The following is a 20,000-nucleotide window of genomic DNA, read 5'->3' on the forward strand; positions in this document are numbered from 1 at the left end:
ATGTTTCCCTGTGTGTGTTTGTTATGCTTTCTGCTTTATTTTGGTAGTCAACTTCCTGTCTTGTCCTGTCTGTCTAGTCTAGCTTTACTTTGTTTGTCTGATTGTCCAGCCCCGCCCTAATGTGATTCACCTGTTGTCTCATCTGTTCCCTATTGCCTCGTTACCTCATGTATTTAACCCCAGTGTTTCCTTTGCCTCTTGTTAGATCCTTTGTTCTCCAGCGTGTCGTCACCTCTCCTCTGTTCCAGCTCCAGTAAGACTTCCCCGTGATATTTTGCCTGTTTACCTTCCCCTGTGAGTTTCCAGCCCTTGTGCTTCGGTTTTTTTGGTTTTTCTCTGGCTCCCTGTGTTTTGACGTTTTTGGTATCTGTTGCTGCTGTGTTTTCCCCCAATAAACGCTTTTTGCCTTCCACCTGCTACACTGCGTTTGGGTCCTCCTTCCGCCCCCATCACAACAGGATGTGTGTAAACCATAAATAAAAACGGAATACATGATTTACAAATCCTTTTTAACATATAGTGAATTGAATACACTACAAACACAATATATTAATGTTCAAATTGACAACTATTGTTTTTTTGTGTGCAAATATTCACTCATTTTGAATTGATTTTGATGAGGCCTAACTTTTCCTCTACATACATTGTTACCTCTTGTCTTTGGAAAGAGGTGCTTGATACTATTGGCCCTTGCCTCTTGTCTGTAATAAATTCCTCTCTTATGAATGGCACTGTCCCATCTAGCTTCAAACATGCTGTGGTTCAGCTCTAATTAAAAAACCCAACCTTGACACTACTGATTGTAACGTCTTTTGACCTATTTCTAAATTATCCTTAAGGTCAAAGATTCTGGAGAAGGTTGTTCTTTCTCAGCTCTCTTGATTTTTAAATGAAAATAATGTGTTGGACAACTTTCAGTCTGATTTAAGAGTACACCATGGCACAAAAGCAGCCCTTCTTAAGGTGCTAAATGATTTGTTGCTGTTTGGTGACTGGAAAATTGTGCTATCTAATCTTGCTGGACCATTTTACACATTTGTGATTGGACATGCATCACAAACACAAAAATTTGCATATCTCGGCAAAATTAAAAGCTAACAAGTAAGTGTACTTGGAGACTCTGGACCATATTGGCAAGTTCGGCCATTACTGGGCACTACAATCTAGGTAGAAGCGCTTTGGCCTATAACTCCCACAAAAATATTGCACATTCAATATTCTTACATCCACGAACCCCTTAAGCTGAATTTGGTGGTGGAAATTTCTTTTTCTGCAAAATCGCAAAATGTGCAAAAACAACTTTTTCAAACTCCTCCTAGGGTTTTTGCCCGATCTGCCTAAACGTTGGCACATAGCATCCTCAAATGGCCTTAACAAAAACTACAAACAAATATTTGTAGCTAGGGACAAAAGACAAACTTTAGCATATATATTTAAATGCTATCAACACAAAACATGGAATTAATGTTTGGCATGCCACTCCAAGGCTCTGTACCAAATTTGGCGAATATTGGTTATTATGGGGTGCTATAATCAAGACAGGCGTGTTTTGGCCTATAACTCAATGAATTTAAATGGGAAATTTGCAACTGAATGTCTCAGTCACAGTAAATGCAATCAACACAAATCTTGGAGTGGACTTCCACTCTGAGGCTCTGTACCCCATTTAGTGAAGATTGGCCCTTAGGGTGTACTATAATTAAGCTGGACACATTTTAGCCTACAAGTCAATGATCGTAAATGGAAATTTGCAATTGCAATATTTAGTGGCAACACTACTAGCATTACGGTAAGCGTACCTGACTCATTTCCGTTTCCTGTGCCTTTGTGTTGTTTGCGTGTTGGTAGCTCTGCTGCTCACGACATACCAGTTCAGGTTGTTAGATTTGCTATTACAGCGGCTAACTGTCCGCTAAACACTATTCTTATAGCAGTTCTGCCTAAGCACTAAATATCTCTCATTTTTTTTTTGCGACTTTTGTTAAAAACAGCTGTTTTAACGCTTGGTAGCTAACGCTACCATACTTAGCTTAGCCGCTAACGACTTTAGCCTAGCAGTTAGTTATGTCGGCCCCCTCTTCTCGATTTCTCCTGCTCGATGTGTGAGATGTTTAGTTACTCAGGGCTGCCAACTCTCACGCATTGGCCGTGAGACACACGCATTTGATGGTTTCACACGCGCACACGCCACACCCCCGATTTCTCACGCTGAAGTGTCAGCCCGGTCGGTCAAATTTCTGAAAGATGAGTTATCTATGTTTTTACCTGTTGAGCCACTTGTGATCGACTAGTCCGTCAGAGACTGTGAGGGGTTCAAGAGCGCTCCCTGTCTGTGGAATTTTCAAATTGTCGCAAACTGAGAACATTTTTTTCACGATCCATCCCAGGTGCATTCCGGCTTCAGGTATGAGCTCTGAGTATTACAGACCCGTCCGTCGCTTCGTGTCCACTCTCTCTGTAAAGATAGAGTTGAGCAGCGCGGCTGGTAGTTGTGGGAAAATAATACAATGACTGAGGTGGTGATGAACAGGGCACTCAGGAACGGCCACGTAAAAGCTGGCTTAAAGTATATACTGAATTAACCAAAGACTAAATAAGAGTGTGTGTATGTGTGACATATTATACATTATGCTTTGCAGCTGGGGTACGGCTAGGAGGGAGAGAACAGGAAGGGCTATCTTAGTCAGATAAGCTACAGTGAGCACGAGAAGAGGAGATGGTGAGGCCAAGGACACTAAGTTCGAGGACGGTCTGATAACTCAGAGAACAGGACGTACAACTAAGAAGGGAGTGAACATAGCTGTCTTGTGAAGTAAATGATAACTGAAAATAATAGACAGGCAAGAAGGAAGAGGCAGAGCAGGGATTGTACCCCAGCAACAGTATAGCTGACCAATCAGGCCCACAAGGGGAACCAATATAACCCTGAGCACGCTATTGGTTAAGTGCCTTTTTGGAAACCTCTGTACTAGACAAGTCCATCAGGTCCGTGCACGTTTAACTGCCCGGAAACGCATTTCATCTGTTGACCACAAGAATAAACGCTGTGTTAATTCATCATGGAGTCAGTTGTCAGTTTATAGAAGGATTTCTCCAACAAATTGGTGACCCGGACGTGATAACGTAATTGGACAGGAGAATCCAACTGGACCTTGGCATTGTGTCCACGGTCCGGTTCAGCTCAGCCACCGGACTGACATCCCGCAGCCCGTGAAGGGGACTGAGCGGCGATACTGCGATTCGTTGGTGTGATCACTGAGAGCTCTCAACAAAAAAGGTAAGCAGAAAGCCTGTTTAAAATCAAAATTCTGTTATTGGCTGAAAACTAAATTGATGTGATCACATTTCAACTGTCGTAAGTGTTGTTTTAAGCGAAAAGTATTGATTGAATGTGCTGTAATTAAAGGGATATAAACAGATGAAATGTTGGGGCATGTGATGTGATTAAACAGAGAAAAACAACTAGAGAGTTGTGAGAGAATTGTTGAATAATACGGGTGGCGGTAGGAGAGGAAAAGGGACAAATAGTCAGAGGAAAATACGTCCAGATGGTTGACGAGGTAGGAGACTGCTAAGGACAGATAGTTCAGATGAGTGATTGTGAATTGCCACCCTTGGTTCTGTGTGAACATCCTGAAAAAGAATTGCAGTTAACAGATTGTCATTGTAATATTACGAGTCCACCGCGAGTGTATTTGTGCAAAGGAGTGAGAGGTCACTTTTTAAGTTGTAAAGATTATAGAGATGTACATAAAAAGGCTCTAGATGGAGTCTTAATGAAAAAGTTGTTTGTTGTTGCATGTGTGATTTTTGTTGTGGTTTGGCTTGTTGGATTTTTTTCTCACTGCTTATTTGTTGTAAAATGACGACCCCTTATGGTAAAGTGTTAGTAGGGGCAGTGAAAAAGTATGGCAATAAAGGAGAGGAGAAAGTAGCAAAAGAGATTGTGAAAGAATGGGAGAGAGGAGGATGGATTGAGGGAGAAGGGGCGCCGTCCCCGGAGAAAGTGAATGAAATAGTGAAGTATGAAAAAAGTAAGTTGGAGTATGCGGAAAGGCAGGCAGAGGAGGAAAAGAAAAGAAAATGGTTTAAATTGACTAAACCAAAGCAGAAGGAGTATGAAGCGCAGAAGAGAAATATGGGGTGGGGTTGAAAATGACAAATGCAATACAGAAACAATGGGATTGACAAACAAGATGACAAAAGTTCACCAAAAACTGAGACAGAAGCTGAACAGAATAAAACCGCTAGCGCAGAGAAAACCCCGCTGCCCGCTGAGGCGCCCCCGCCAACAAACCCTTTTTATCCAGATATAAGAAACCTAAGAATTTCCGCTCCACCGCCGCCGTATACAGGTCCAACGGCATCAAAACCCACAGTCCAAGCCCCAGTGGTAACTGCCCATTTACAGCCAAATGCATTACAAATAGACGTACCACAGGACCCATTGATACCGGCATTAGAGGGCCGCGTACAGGATTTAGAATGTTATCTAAATTTAATGGTACAGTCAGCGTCAGGGGGAGCAGCAGCGGCTCCACCACAACCAGCGGCCACAGTCCCAGCCGGCCCAAGCAAAGCTAGTACCCCATATTCAGCGTCTTTTTGCCAACAAAATCCAGAGCATTTTCACATGTCAGTAAAAGGACCCAGTCCACCTCACCATAGTACCCCACAAGACTCAGGAAGTAAGGAAGATAGCGAACAGTCAGACAGCAGCAGGGAAAGTGAGCAAACAGACAGAAGCTCTAGCTCTAGGGAAAGGACTAAAAAACGACATAACGCAGGCCCAGATCTAGATCACAAGTCCTCAAGACGTTTTTGTAGCAGGCACATTTAAAGGTAAATTTACCAACGAGGACCCTGACGAAGTTATGCTGCGAAGATCAACTAGAATAAAGGAAAGACTTAACAAAGAGTTCAGAGAGATAAAAGAGCAGCAAGAGCAGCTGCGTCAAACAGTGAATGAGCTCAGTGAGGAAGAGCAGACGCGCCACACACAGAGGCGGGGCTACAATGCCCACTCCGCCCAGTAGGAGGAGGAGGAGGACTGTTGATGTACTGTTGACTTAGATGCTCTGTGTGCAAAACTCCCCTCCCTGACAGGAGGGCTGAGCATTTCCTCACAGCTTTCAATAGTCTTACAGCAGGAGTGCAGCTGTGTTTGGGAGATCTCAGAGCAGTATTGGGTAGAGTAATGGGAGCAGATGAAGCTAGTGCTGCCCTCACCAGAGGGGGAGCTGGACCCACTGTTCCCGCATCAGTGCCTGCATCAGCAGTAACCCCTGGCATTTGGGCTGAGCTGCACCGCATGTATCCCACAGTTGGGGATCATGCAGCATGGCATGATTTAAAAAGACTAAGTGATGAAAATTTTGATGCCTATGCAGATAGAGCAAAAAAGATTTGGCAGCGTGCTATGAGGGAACCGTGGGACCAGTCCGCCGCCACAGTGGCGCTGTTCCGCCATGGGGTACTAGGGGGATTACCCACAGCAGTTCAGACACAGTTAGGAGGAGTAGTAGGCCTGCAAACAATGACCGATGCAACATGGGGCGAGAATGTGCGTCATTTCCTGTCAAAACACCAAAAAGGAGCAGAGCAACAAGAAGATGAATTAAAAAGACTACAAACTCAATTGTTAAAGAAACAACTGGAAGAATTAAACAAGCCCAAGCCCAGCAAAGCTAAACAAATGACAGTCTCACAGAACCCCCAACAGTCAGAAGCCCCTCACAGTTGCAGACATGCTGTCTTTTCTGGGCCTCACAGGATACAGCCGCTCACATATCCCTGACTATACCAACAGAACTCATCGCTGTCTCACCGCCCCCTCCTATGGACAACAGAGGCCGAGGCCGCCTTCTCTGACCTCAAAAGTGCCCTAGCAAGGGCAGAGACACTCACCTCCCCAGACTACTCACTCCCATTTCATATGGATGTTCTGAAAACAATGGCTTTCTCAATGCCATTTTATTTCAGAAAAAAGGGGAGACAGACATGTACTGATGTACCACTCATCAAGGCTGGATACAGTGGAAAAAGGACAGACAACCTGTGCCCGCTATGTAGCGGCGCTGGCAAAATCATTGACAAAACAGCACATATTGTAATGTGCCATCCAATAACAATCCACACCACACATGGTGTCACAGCTTTTTTGGCCAGCAAGGAATTTGCATACAGTGCCACAAGGAGAACAAAACTGCAGACTGCCTGTACCCAACCGCACATCACCTACTCATCAGAAGGAATAAACATGGCCAACAGTATGAGTAGACAGGGAGTGCCACATGTTTGCGAGGAAGAAGCAGCCCAAGAAAGCAGAATAAGGTCAGATCTGGAAAACGTACCAGACATGTCGGCTGACATGTGGCTCTACACAGACGGATGTTGCTACAAAACAAAGGATGGGACTAACAAAGCATCATATGCAGTAGTCCAACAACACCCAGATGGAACACATCAGACATTGGAAGCAGGAATAATAAACCAACCAGCGTCAGCACAGAAAGCAGAAATAAAAGCTCTGATCACAGCCCTTCTGCTAGCCAAAGGAAGAACAGTGAACATTTTTACAGACTCTGCTTATGCTCATGGAACAGCACACTTGGACGCGATCATGTGGAAAAGGCGAGGATACGTCACCTCTGCAGGAATGCCATAAAACATCAGAAGGAGATAATGGAGCTAGTGGAGGCTATTGCCGCTCCACTAAAGGTGTCCATAATGAAATGCAAAGGACATGACGCAGGGCAAGGAAGAGTAAGTGCAGGAAACGAGGCAGCAGATTCTGCAGCCAAAAGAGCGGGAGGATACTCCCCAAAACAGATGGTACTATCGAAAGAGATAGAATCACAACCAATGGCACTGGAGCCTAAAGACATTCTAGAAATGCAGAAAAAGGCAGGAGCCTATGAATGGAATCAGTGGCAGCGGAGCGGCGCCACAAAAGACAAAGATGGGATATGGAGGTCTCATCAAGGAAAGATAGCAGCATCAGCCGAGATGTGCAGAATGTTGCTACCTGAGGCACACAGACCAACACATGAAGGAAGAAAACAGACTCTCCTGAATCTGTCTGAGCTGTGGTGGCACCCCAATTTGAGGGACATGGTGACACATTTTTGTCAGGAATGCAGGGTGTGTGGAGAGCATAATGTTCAGAAACCATACACCACACTAAAAGGAGCGTACCCAGTCCCCACAGCTTGTTTTCAAGATATCAGTATAGATTATACTGATATGGGCGCAGAAAATGTGGTAGGGGGAAAAAGGTATCTTCTGGTGATGGTAGACAGGTTCTCTAGGTGGGTAGAAGCCATTCCCACCAGAAAGAGGACGCAAAAACAGTGGTGAAATGGCTCAAAACTGAACTCATCCCGAGGTATGGGGTCCCCAGGCAAATAAGGTCAGATAATGGCACACATTTTAACAACAAACTACTAAGAGAAGTAGAACAGGCCCTGGGAATCACTCATGCCTTCGGATCAGTTTATCATCCACAGTCACAGGGAATGGTGGAAAGAGCAAACCAGACATTGAAGGCTAAGATAGCCAAGGCATGTGCAGGAAGCAAGTTAACATGGGTAGAAGCGCTCCCATTGGCCCTCATGGCTATGAGGTCCTCAGAAGGACGAGAAACACATTTGACCCCACATGAAATAATGACAGGGAGAAAAATGCCAGGACCTCCACTAGATGGAGGCCACATGCCAATGTTAGATGTTCAGCAAATAGAAATGACAGACTATATGAAAAAGCTAACATCTCTGGTTTCAGCCCTTTCTACGCAGGTCCAGTTGGCGAACAGGAAACCGCAGGAGGAAGCAACACTACCTGTCAAGGTAGGCGACTGGGTCAGGGTCAAAGTTCACAAGAGGAAGTGGACTGACCCCAGGTGGTCCGGGCCGTAGTGAGGGAGGTTACTTCACACTCGGTCCAGGTTAAAGGTAAAAAAGGAGCACCTTGGCACCACCTGACACATTGTGCCCCAGCCGCACCTCCTAGCCGCCCATTGGCAGAAATTAGAAAAGCAATCCAAAATGTATAGATGGAAGAGATGTTTTGGCGGGGAACAGCCCCCACATAGTACATCCATAACTTGGAAGGCAATGGGGTTGGGAAAAAGACAACAGTTGTCCTAGCAGTAGTAGTAGTAGTGGGAGTTGCAGCATTAATTCTGGGGTTGGAACATGCGTATGGGGACCGAGACCACAAAGAACAATCACCCGGTAGTGTCCAACCACCTCACAGTAACAAAGGAAATGAAACTAGACGAGAGAAAAGAAGAGCAGTTTGGGCAGTAGTGAAGCAACACACTAAGGGCCCATCCCCAAGGTGCGGTGCCAGATTGACTCTCCCCTATGTGAGAGACTCAACCACGTCATTTACCTTTGATTTGTGTCAGGCTATAGACTGCGGGGGGTATAATAGTTTCTACAAAAACACAGATGTGTACATCTGTGACGACTATCAAAGGTAGAGGATTGTGAAAGGAGCGCTTCCGGACAGGTGAAAGGTAGTCTCTGTAACAGCTGGTATGACGCGGGTTGGACAACAGGAGGGTGGAAACCATGGGCGAGGTTGACAGACAAAAGAGATTGGTGGGTACAACAAGATGAATGGGAGATATTATCTATACAGCGGGACTATAGTTCAGACCCCACGAAAAATCCCATAACCCTGTCAGTAAATAGAGCAATTGGGAGCAGGAACGGTCAGGATGTGTGGATGTTAGCCATAGGTGTATGGATAGCAGGAAGTGACCAGATAACCCCCCTGCAGATAAATATTTTGGATCCCCTCACGCACACACAGAATGACACTGACATGGCAGAGATACAGTAAAACCCTCTGAAGGAGGAAGACGTAATAGTGCAGGACTTCTCTAAAATGAGGGTGGAAGATGTGTTAGAGTTATCAGCAGGTGCAGGCCAGGACAATTTATGGATCAGGTGGCTAATACAGAATGCCAAAGAACAACACATGGAAGGGTGCGTGGCCTGTGCCACAGCTAGACCAGTCATGTTCACTAACCCGGCCCCGTTGTTTCCTAATGAGGACCCAGCAGGATATGCATGCATGTTGAACTTCACACACTCTAAGACAGCTTCCCGCAATTGTACTACCCTAGCATCCCTCTTTCCCCCAGGCTTTGAAAAACCAGGGTATTTTACCGCCATAAAGGGGGAGGGTGCAAGATATCACTGTTTCAATCTCACCGGATCAAGCAAGCCCACAATCAAACTAGGTGATATACCCCCAGACTGGTGTAATACAACTGTACAAAACAAAACAGCCCTAGGCCCAGTGGCTAGAATAGGACTATTCTACTATTGTGGTGGTCTTAGGTTGTACTCCCAGATAAAGTTCCCAAATCAAACGTCAGGAGTTTGTGCTATGGTTAGATTAGCTATGCCCATATCTTTGGTGGGGAGTAGAGTCCACTATACCCACCATAAGGCTGTGCAACTGACAGTAAAGAGAAGGCGCAGGGCCCGTAGTATGCAAGGCCCGGCTTTTGATCCATGGGCGGGAACCCCAACCTATATAGACAGCATAGGAGTTCCTAGGGGTGTCCCGAATGAATACAAATTGGCAGATCAAATAGCCGCAGGATTTGAGAGTATACCACTGTTTTCAGCCATCTTCCCCGTCACTCCCAGCAAAAATGTAGATAGGATAAATTTTGTGCATTATAATGTTTTACGCTTGAGCAATGCAACTAGGGATGCCATCGAAGGCCTGGCCGAGCAGATGGCCCCAACGTCCCTCATGGCGCTCCAGAATAGGATGGCGCTGGACATGCTGTTGGCTGAAAAAGGAGGAGTCTGTTCCATGTTCGGAGAGATGTGCTGTACGGTCATCCCTAACAACACTGCCCCGGATGGGAAGGTCACCAGGGCTTTGAACCAACTTCGAGCCCTTTCCCAGGAGATGCATGACGCCTCAGGTGTATCAAATCCATTGGAGGGGTGGATGACAACCTTTTTTGGCAAATGGAAGAATCTTATCACTGCTTGTTTGACATCTATTGCTGTTTTTCTCGCTATTCTAGTTACCTGTGGGTGTTGCTGTGTGCCCTGCCTGCGGACCATGATATCCCGGCTCATCACCACTGCCTTGTCCAAAGAAAAAGCACCGCCTCCCTATTCCGCTGGGATGCTGCCATTACTCACCATGCCTGAGGACGGGGAGGACGTGAGGCACTGCAGTTAGTGTAAAAAGTGTTCGCACCTAGTAGGTGCGAAGAGGGGGAATTTGTGGGAAAATAATACAATGACTGAGGTGGTGATGAACAGGGCACTCAGGAACGGCCACGTAAAAGCTGGCTTAAAGTATATACTGAATTAACCAAAGACTAAATAAGAGTGTGTGTATGTGTGACATATTATACATTATGCTTTGCAGCTGGGGTACGGCTAGGAGGGAGAGAACAGGAAGGGCTATCTTAGTCAGATAAGCTACAGTGAGAACGAGAAGAGGAGATGGTGAGGCCAAGGACACTGAAGTTCGAGGACGGTCTGATAACTCAGAGAACAGGACGTACAAACTAAGAAGGGAGTGAACATAGCTGTCTTGTGAAGTAAATGATAACTGAAAATAATAGACAGGCAAGAAGGAAGAGGCAGAGCAGGGATTGTACCCCAGCAACAGTATAGCTGACCATCAGGCCCCACAAGGGGAACCAATATAACCCTGAGCACGCTATTGTTTAAGTGCCTTTTTGGGAAACCTCTGTACTAGACAAGTTTCCATCAGGTCCGTGCACGTTTAACTGCCCGGAAACCGCATTTCACTGTTGACCACAAGAAAAAACGCTGTGTTAATTCATCATGGAGTCAGTTGTCAGTTTATAGAAGGATTTCTCCAACATAGTGTAGCAACTTCAGTTCATTGTAGTGGACTCGCTCTGCTGGGGGCAGTGACGCGTTGCATCCATGGTAGTCCTCCATAAAGAGCAGCGTACGGACACCTCTAAACTCGTCAGAGACCAGAGACCAAAGGGGCTCTGTGTCCGTCAGACGGTCTGAATGAGATCCATCATTCAGCGGAGCAATGACATGTACATCAGACTATTTACAACTCTCCAAATCACGTACAACAGAGATGTGAGGAGTTATATTTGAATGTGCACAAAGTTGTAAATATGAGCAGAAATCTGGTGAAACACATCTGAGCTATACTATATGACTATATTATATATATATATATATATATATATATATATTATATATATATATATATATATACGATACTGCACGTTGGGCCACTATTGTGCATCTCTAACCTCTGCATCTCTAAATGTAACTGTAAATAATTAATTGATGTTTTTAAAATGAACAAATAGTCTTTATTTCACAAAAAAAGTAAAAACAGTAAGTGGGGCACAGAGGATGAGGGCCAAACATTACTGAGCCTTGGCACAAAGGTTAAAGGAATAGAATTTATGTAACTCATTGGTTCTCATTCTTAGAATTTCAGTGGTCTTAGTTGATCCCTCATCATTAATTTATTTTGGGTCCCTGGTCCCTACACCAGGGACCCCGGACCTGTTCACCACAGACCCAAATCTTCTCAGCTGTTGCTGACATATGCTACTGTCTTTCATGTGATTCATTATGTTTGGCACATTGTGTGGTCAGTTCTTATATCATAAGAAGTTAATAATGTAAATGCTGAATGCCCTAAAACTGTTGATACTACAACAATGCAAAGGTTCTTAACCCTACAGTTTTGCACATATCAGCAGACTTGATTTCTCCATTTTCTTTTGCAAAAAAACTCTCCAGAAAGTGCCATTTAATGGTTTATTTTTCAAATTTTTTCCTGGGGGGCATACCCCCAGACCCCCTTAGGGAGAGCCCCATCCCCCCACATTAACAAATCCCAATTTAAACCCTAAAGGATAAAGACCCAAAGAAATGCTTTGTACGCGGAAAAAATATTGGCCCCCCCCAATCTCACTCCAAGGTTTTTGGAAAAGTTGGCAGCCCTGAGTTACTCCTCTGCATCTTTAGCGGTGATGGCGTGTGTAACAAGTGTAGTTATTTTTGGACGTGGAGGCGAGGCTTAGTGAGTTAGAAGTCTGGATCCGCACATGACAGATCAGTCGTCAGTTACTGTAGCTAACCCCCCCCCGGTAGTCGGCACGGGCCGGCTGAGCCTGAGTTAGCCTCTGGTAGCCGTTCCTCGCGAACTCCGGAGCAGCCAGGACATAGGCGTGGGTTACTGTGCGAGGACGAGGAAGAGACAGTCGTAAGCTTTCCAAGACGTCGGACCGCCACCAGCCTGTTAGCGTTTCTAACAGATTTTCCCCACTCAGCAACCCCCCCGCTGAGAAACCAACTCTGGTTATCGGCAGCTCCATTCTGAGAAACGTGAAGTTAGCGAAGCCGGCGGCCGTAGTTAAGTGCATCCCGGGGCTAGAGCGGGCGACGTTGAGTCTTATCTGAAACTGCTGGCTAAGGATAAACGTAAATACAGCAAGATTGTTATTCACGTTGGCGTTAATGACTCCCGGTTACGGCAATCGGAGGTTACTAAGATAATGTTGAATCGGTGTGTACATACGCGAAGTCAATGTCGGACACCGTAGTTTTCTCTGGACCCCTGCCAAATCTAACCAGCGATTACATGTATAGCCGCATGTCGTCATTTCGCCGCTGGCTATCGAGGTGGTGTCCAGATAATGATGTGGGCTTTGTGGATCACTGGCAGTCTTTCTGGGAAGACCTGGTCTGATTCGGAGAGACGGCATTCATTCCACTTGGGCTGGAGCAGCTCTCATTTCTAGAAACATGACAAGTTTATTGGTGGACCTAATCCTTGACAATCCATAGTTGGGACCAGGAGGCAGAGTCCCAGTCTAACACACTTCTCTGCTCCTTTATTCCAGGTGTTACCTAGTAAAAATCCCATAGTGACGGTGTCTGCCCCGACCATTAAAATTTTTAATCAAAGGTAAACAGAAGAGGAGCAGTGCATGAAAACCTCATAAAAATAAAACCACAAGTGCAATAGTTCAAAAGAATAGGAGAATTAAATGTGGACTCTTAAACATCAGATCTCTCTCTTCTAAAGGTGTACTAGTAAATGAATTGATATCAGATTCTAATATTGATTTATTTTGTCTTACTGAAACCTGGCTGGTAATGGAGAATATGTTAGTCTAAATGAGTCCACCCCCCCCAGTCATATTAATACTCACATTCCTCGAGGCGCAGGCCGAGGAGGTGGAGTTGCAGCTATCTTTGATTCTAGTCTACTAATTAGCTCTAAACCTGAACTAAATTATAACTCATTTGAAAGTCTTGTTCTTAGTCTTTCACACCCAAGTTGGAAATTAATGCAACCAGTTCTATTTGTTATAGTGTACCGAGCACCTGGTCCATACTCTGAATTTTATCCGAATTTGCAGAGTTTCTATCGAACTTAGTGCTAAAAACGGACAAAGTTATTATTGTAGGGGATTTTAATATTCATGTGGACGTGAGAATGATAGCCTTAGCACTGCGTTTATCTCTCTATTAGATTCTATGGCTTCTCTCAAAGTGTACATAAACCGACTCACCGTTTTAACCACACCCTCGATCTTGTTCTGGTATATGGTGTTGAAATTGAACATTTAATAGTGTTCCAACAGAATCCCTTCCTATCTGACCACTGTTTGATAACTTTTGAGTTTATACTGCTGAACTACACGCCGTTAGGCAAAACATCCTCTACAGATGTCTATCTGATAGTGCTGTAGCTAAATTTAAGGATGCGATTCCGTTAGCATTTAATTCATTACCAAGTCCCAAAGTAACGGAGGACTCCTGTGCTATTAGTCCCTCCCAAATCGATATTTTGTTGATAGTGCAGCAGGCTCGCTGCGAATGACTCTAGACTCTGTTGCCCCTCTAAAAAAGAAGAGATAATAAAACAAAGAAGGTTAGCTCCATGGTATAACACTGAAACTCGCAAATTAAAGCAAATATCGCGGAAACTTGAGAAGATCTGGCGCTCCACCAAACTGGAAAATTCTCGTTTAATCTGGCAAGATAGTCTTAAAACGTATAGGAAGGCCCTCCGTAATGCCAGCAGCGCAGCGTACTACTCGTCATTGATGAGGAAAATAGGAACAACCCCAGGTTTCTTTTCAGTACTGTAGCCAGGCTAACAGAAGGTCACACCTCTACTGAGCCAAGTATTCCATAGCTCTTAGTAGTAACGACTTTATGAGGTTCTTCAATGATAAAATTATAACTATTAGAAGCAAAATTCACCAAGACCTGCCTTTAACTGGCTTATCTCTAAACTCAGGAACGTTAGAAACAGCTGTAAAACCAGATACATGTTTTGACTGCTTTGCTTCACTTGATCTTAATCAATTTAATTCAATTATTTCTTCATCTAAGCCATCAACCTGCCTCTTAGACCCATCCGACTAGGCTACTTAAAGAAGTTTTACCATTAGTCAACACTTCACTACTGAATATAACCAATTTGTCTTTATAACAGGCTATGTACCACAGTACTTTAAAGTAGCTGTAATTAAACCTCTTCTGAAAAAGCCAAACTTGATCCAGATGTTTTAGCCAACTATAGACCTATATCCAACCTTCCATTTCTCTCTAAGATTCTTGAGAAAGCAGTCGCCAAACAGCTGTGTGACTTTCTGCATAGCAACAGCTTATTTGAGGATTTTCAGTCAGGATTTAGAGTTCATTATAGCACAGAGACAGCACTTGTGAAAATTACTAATGACCTCCTAATTGCATCAGACAAAGGACTTATCTCTGTACTTGTGTTATTAGATCTTAGCGCTGCATTTGATACCATTGACCACTATATCTTATTACAGAGATTAGAACATTTAATTGGCATTAAAGGGACTGCTCTAAGCTGGTTTAAGTCTTATTTATCAGATGATCTCAGTTTGTTAATGTTAACGATGAATCCTCTGTGCACGCCAAGGTTAGTCATGGAGTCCCACAAGGATCTGTGCTCGGTCCAATCCTGTTCACTTTATATATGCTTCCTTTAGGCAGTATTATTAGGAAACACTCCATAAACTTTCATTGTTATGCAGATGATACTCAATTATATCTATCAATCAAGCCGGATGAAACTAATCAGTTAGCTAAACTTCAAAGTGCCTTCAGGATATTAAAACTGGATGACCTGTAATTTCTAATGTTAAACTCAGATAAAACTGAAGTTATTGCTCTCGGACCCAAGCACCTCCGTGACGCATATCCAAAGATATAGTACTCTGGATGGCATCACCCTGGCCTCCAGCACCACTGTGAAGAATCTTGGAGTCATCTTTGATCAGGACATGTCCTTTAATTCCCACTTAAAGCAAATTTCAAGGATCGCCTTTTTTCACCTACGTAATATTGCAAAAATCAGGAATATCCTGTCTAAAAATGATGCAGAAAAATAGTCCATGCATTTGTTACTTCTAGGTTGGATTACTGCAATTTACTATCAGGCTGCTCGAAAAAATCCATAAAGACTCTACAGCTGATCCAGAATGCTGCGGCACGTGTTCTGACGGGAACCAGGAAAAGAGATCACGTTTCTCCTGTTTTAGCTTCTCTGCATTGGCTTCCTGTAAAATTTAGAATAGAATTTAAAATCCTTCTTCTCACCTACAAAGCTCTTCATGGTCAGGCTCCATCTTATCTTAAAGAGCTTATAGTACCTTACAACCCTGGGAGAGAACTACGCTCCCAGAATGCAGGGTTACTGGTGGTTCTAGAGTCTCTAAAAGTAGAACGGGAGCCAGAGCGTTCAGCTATCAGGCTCCTCTCCTGTGGAACCAGGTTCCAGTTTGGGTCCGGGAGGCAGACACCGTCTCCACATTTAAGAGTAGGCTTAAGACTTTCTTTTGATAAAGCTTATAGTTAGGGCATAGAATCGAATATTGTTAGGAGTAGTAGTAGTCACATAGTTTCAGATTTATCTATCATATAATATACTAAAGGGAGACTTGGCATACAGCCCGATCCGGTTGGGGGGAGTTCTGGCCCGACCGGGCTGGAGCTCTCTTTACCTTGTCTCTCTTGGTTTTGTTGTAATATAGTTTTAGACAGCTTGGGACTTATTTTGATACACTAGTTAGGGCATAGAATCGAATAATGTTAGGGAGTAGTAGTTAGTCACATAGTTTTCAGATTTATCTATCAATAATCAAGAATATAATAGAACTAAAGGGAGACTTGGCATACAGCCCGATCCGGTTGGGGAGAGTTCTGGCCCAGCCGGGCTGGAGCTCTCTTTACCTCGTCTCTCTTGGTTTTGTTGTAATAGTTTTAGACAGCTGGGGACTTATTTTGATACACTAGTTAGGGCATAGAACGAATATTGTTAGGGAGTAGTAGTTTAGTCACATAGTTTTCAGATTTATCTAACATATAATCAAGAATATAAAGAACTAAAGGAGACTTGGCATACAGCCCGATCCGGGTGGGGAGGAGTTCTAGCCCGGCCGGGTGGAGCTCTGTTACCTTGTCTCTCTGGTTTTGTGTAATAGTTTTAGACAGCTGGGGACTTATTTGGGACACTGAGCTCCTCTCTCCTCTATCTTCTATCTTTTCATTTATGTGCATCCATGTCCCAGAAATGCGTGTTACTAACCTATTTCTGGGGAGCATTCCCCGGAGTCCTTAGTCTTTTTTCAACCAGCATGTTCCCTTGGATCAGAGAGGCTCCGAAATCAGGGTAGCAGCTGTCGCCATGGTTCCGCTACACGTTCTGTGATGCCATGTTCAACTGCTACACTGCGGTGCCTGCTACGTCCTGCTACGTCCTGCAAGTCCTGCTACGTCCTGCTACGTCCTGCTGTGCCTTGTAATGCCGCACAGCGTCCGCTATGCCATGAACTACTACAAAGAACTTCTACAAACTACTAATTTTTTTCTATTTTATTGCCACTCTTCATTCTAACCCCAACCGGCCCGTCAGACACCGCCTACCAAGAGCCTGGGTCTGACCGAGGTTTCTGCCTAAAAGGAAGTTTTTCCTCGCCACTGTCGCACTGTTGCTTGCTCTGGAGGAAACTATTAGAACTGTTGGGTCCTTGTAAATTCTGGAGTGTGGTCTATCTGTAAAGTGTCTTGAGATAACTCTTGTTATGAATTGATACTATAAATAAAATTGAATTGAATTGAATTGAATATTTACTACAGACCTTGCAGCTCACGGGCTAAGGGAGAACATGGTATCGGGGGAGAATTGCGACCAGGAAAGCTTGGACCCCATCATAACAGTTTGCAGTTCGACCAATAAGAAAATAATCAATAGGATTAATTAAAAACATACTTCTAAAAATAAACGGTCAATAGATTAACATTTTTTAAAAATAGTTAGTTACTTCTTTACTGATTACTAACCTGTTACATGTATATGCGGCTTCACAGTAACCTGGTTTTTCTGAGTATCCTGACTACTGAAGTGGATGTAAACCATTGCACCATTATACCAATTTGTGCAATTACTTGTGAAAGTTTACAAATACATGCAAAAGACACAGCGTTCTTGAAACCAGATCAGGGGAACAGTGTAATGTTGCCTGGAGGAGCCTCTGACTGAGTTTTTGCCCCACCTTTGACTTTGGCTATTCAGAACAGTGAGGAACAGTCTTGCCTTCATATGTAGTCGGATGACCGGTCACACAACCTTATTCGTCTTAAGCATACTGAAGAAGTCTTCTTGCAAGAGTCTTCTTGCAGTCCCCTGATAGGACCTCACAGGATGACAGCTTCTGCCTGTTTAGTTGAAGTGTGAATGTGCTACAGACTAATTAGCCCTAACAGCTTTCTCTGCTTTGTCCTCACTATGCCATTGTCTGAATACTAAACCAAGAACTACAGCTTTTTCCACACTACCAGGTGAAGTCATTAGGATTGGATTTTTGCAATTTAGCTCAATCCCTACAGATAATGAGAAAGTTTGCTTTACTTCTTTAGTGATGATAAGAAATGGATGGGGGGGAGGGGTGTTGGGAAGAGATATTTTCTTATTATTAAAGTAATCAGGTTTATTAAATAATAAAGAGGTGTGGGGAGGCAGACGCCAAGAACGAGGGCACGAGGCTGGGGTAGGATGGCGAGGGCTGGGCAGGATGGCCAGGGCTGGGAAGGATGGTGAGGGACCTGAGGGCTGGAGTAGAATAGCAGAGGCTGGGCAGGTTAACGAGGGACCTGAGGGCTGGAGGAGGATGGCGAGGGACCTGAGGGCTGCAATTGAAAGACGAAGGAGCGCAGGGGAACAGGGGCTGAGGGAGCTGAGGGGAAGGCTGGAAGCGGGAGTGGAGGCAGGAAGTAACAGGGAGCGGGGAGGGGACCAAGTGGTGAAGCCAGCTGACTGGAGACAATGGAGTGGTCTGGAGACGATGGCTGCAGGGAACAAACAAAAGGGAGTAACTATCACAAACTGGACAGAGACAGGTAAGTACTAGGTTTTCCAGAGAGCTTAAAGCAAGTGTCACCAGGGTGTCTGAAACAACGATCAAGTGAAGATTATGAGTGGGGTTGACAGTACTTGAAGTTTTGTGCGGCGGGATGATGGTGGAATGACAAACAGGTATGTGTAGTCAGCTGGCAGCAGTAGGCAGGAAGGGAAGGGGAAAACACAGGGGCCAACAGAGAAACTTAACCTGGAAAACACAAAAAGGAACAGGAAACAAAACTAGCCACAACATTCGTGTTTGTTTGAGGAATGGGCTGCCATTTAGCATGACTCAAATGAGTAAGATTATCTTTTAAAAGAGCCAAAGAAAAGCTTCTTTTCTCTTCCAGTGAAAGTTACACTATTTAGACCGTGCCAGTTAGAGAAGATTGCTAAAGGGGAATCTGACATTAGCAATTCAGGTTTTCTTTGTACGTGTTTGCTACTGCATTGACACGCTTATCCAGACAGGCTTGGATCGGATGAAACAGCAAAACAGTTTGCAATTGGTGGCAGATTAGCCTTGGGTGTGATCATAACTCATTTTTATTGCAGAATTTTTGTACGTAGTTCATTTATTGGCACAATGTTGAACAATGTCACATAGACTCTAGTTTTAGTGACCTGTCACCCCACACGATCAGAATTGTTAAAAGAGAGCAAAACATTCTTTAGTATAAGATTTAATTTTTGTTATTGTAAAATGAAAGCAAAAATACACTGAAGGAAGCATGAAAAAGGGGCAAACATAAAGGACAAGCAGAAAGTCCGAAAATGGGTGTGGATCCTACAGCATACAGTGGAAAGCTTATATTTGTGCAAAATGTATTTACTGTCAAAGTCAAATTGTCTTTACATATAATGGCTTGACTTTCAGAGAAAGTCATTATAGAATATATAAAACAGTCGCTAAAGAGACTATAAGGATTTGTCTGACAGTTAAAGTCACACAGACTATACATAACACCAGTTGATGTATGGCTGCCATTAGCCAGATGCTGTTTTAAACAGCTGTTTGGATGAATGCTCACCTCTGGCAGTCGTTTCCTTTCCCCACACTGATGCATGTTGTTATTTACAGTGAAAAGAACGTGTTTCAGAGAACAATGAGCACTCTGGGATCTGTGAGCTATAGTGCACACCAAAAGTTTGGACCACTATGGAGGTCCCTCATCAGGCATTTATTGTGCGTTAGCACAGCAGTGCTGCAGTACAGTCTCCATATTGTGCTCCAAATCATAAAGTGATTCATTAGAGCTTCACAAGTGGTTTAGGTTCCATTTTATGCTGCAAGTAAATGAATAACAGCAACTTCATCATGCTACTGTTTCTCAAATACCTTGGTTACTTATATCCATAACTATGGTTAGTATAGTTATAGTAAGCCATGACTACGGTGTCAACATCATACTAGTTTTGTCTCCCAGTAAAGAAGAGCACTTGTTTTAAATAGTTAATGCAATTTGCTGCTTTAAGTCAAACTAATTCAGCCAAAGAAATATGCACCTTTTCTGCATGAAGACCTGTAGTGTCAGTTCAGACTGTGTGTAGGAAGG

At 43.9% G+C, this 20,000-nt stretch overlaps 1 long non-coding RNA gene across 1 annotated transcript; it reads right to left on the reverse strand.

The window, feature by feature from the left end:
• Positions 1-1,471: 1,471 nt before the first annotated feature.
• LOC116677987 (uncharacterized) lies at positions 1,472-17,197 on the reverse strand. The gene is made up of 3 exons (XR_004329138.1): positions 17,179-17,197; positions 10,182-10,186; positions 1,472-1,589 (listed from the first exon to the last, which is right to left on the reverse strand). It is a non-coding gene; the product is annotated as an uncharacterized LOC116677987 (long non-coding RNA).
• Between the last annotated feature and the right edge of the window lie 2,803 nt (positions 17,198-20,000).

Source organism: Etheostoma spectabile, unplaced genomic scaffold (genome assembly GCF_008692095.1).
Source record: "Etheostoma spectabile isolate EspeVRDwgs_2016 unplaced genomic scaffold, UIUC_Espe_1.0 scaffold00006269, whole genome shotgun sequence".
NCBI lineage: Eukaryota > Metazoa > Chordata > Actinopteri > Perciformes > Percidae > Etheostoma > Etheostoma spectabile.